The 932-nt window shown below is 37.3% G+C and overlaps 1 pseudogene; it reads right to left on the reverse strand.

Annotated features, from left to right (window-relative positions):
• Positions 1-357: 357 nt before the first annotated feature.
• The window catches only part of LOC125504093, a 1534-nt pseudogene continuing 959 nt past the window's right edge, over positions 358-932 (reverse strand).

The raw sequence follows: 932 nt of genomic DNA on the forward strand, positions 1-932 counted from the left end.
TTTTGTACCATATGGAATTACAACCGGCAATTTCTCAGTGGAAACATGAACGTTTCTGCTGAATTGTCGCATTTTGTTATTTTGCAAATGATTGTTTTTAAATGAAAGTCGTTGCAACAATCATTTTCAGTTGGTTGGTAACTTACACGTTAAAATGTGCAAGTTTCAATTCACATTAGCTGTAATATTATACACATTTACTTTCAGTGAACATTTACTAGCAATAGTAGCAAGTTATTTGCTGAATACTTTGATTCTGTTAGGACGGACATTATTTTTTAAATCCAATTTTTGCCGCAACTTTGGAGACATTAAAACAACTTATAGAGCTTCATTAATTCAAAAATGTTACACAAATTTTCTTATAAATACGTATATTTGCGTTTTACAAAAGTAGGCAAGTTAATATATCGTATATCTAGATATTGTTTTACAAGTACGAAGAACTGTTTTTGTTATTTAGGTATCACATGTCCCACTTATCACAAACCTACTAAAAAAGCAACTGAGTTTACTCGACTTAGTAGACACCACATAATGCATCTAACAAATCACCATTCCTTATAAAGGACGCGAACCAAGCAATTTGAACTGGAAAATAACCCATCATTGCGCTACTTCGGCACATCGCTGATCATCAAAGCGAGTCTCTGGGACGCTCCACAGCCAACAGTCCCCTGAGTAAAGTCGGGAAAATTGCTCTCCAAAACCCACATGACTGCTCGGTTTGAGTCGGGTAACACATTCGTGGGAATATAACAGCATGGTGAAGAGAACACTTTTTCTTCGGATCCAAATGATGCGTTGGAGTCCCATCGGTAAATATCGGCCTGGCTTTTGTATCGGTAGAACAGAGCAGAACCGCCGTCTGTTCCCAATATGGCAATATTCTCTCTCTTTACTCCCACTTCTTGAATGTTGCCACTGGCTGA

Source organism: Dendroctonus ponderosae, unplaced genomic scaffold (genome assembly GCF_020466585.1).
Source record: "Dendroctonus ponderosae isolate FM_Combo_2020 unplaced genomic scaffold, Dpon_F_20191213v2 Dpon_F_20191213_387, whole genome shotgun sequence".
NCBI lineage: Eukaryota > Metazoa > Arthropoda > Insecta > Coleoptera > Curculionidae > Dendroctonus > Dendroctonus ponderosae.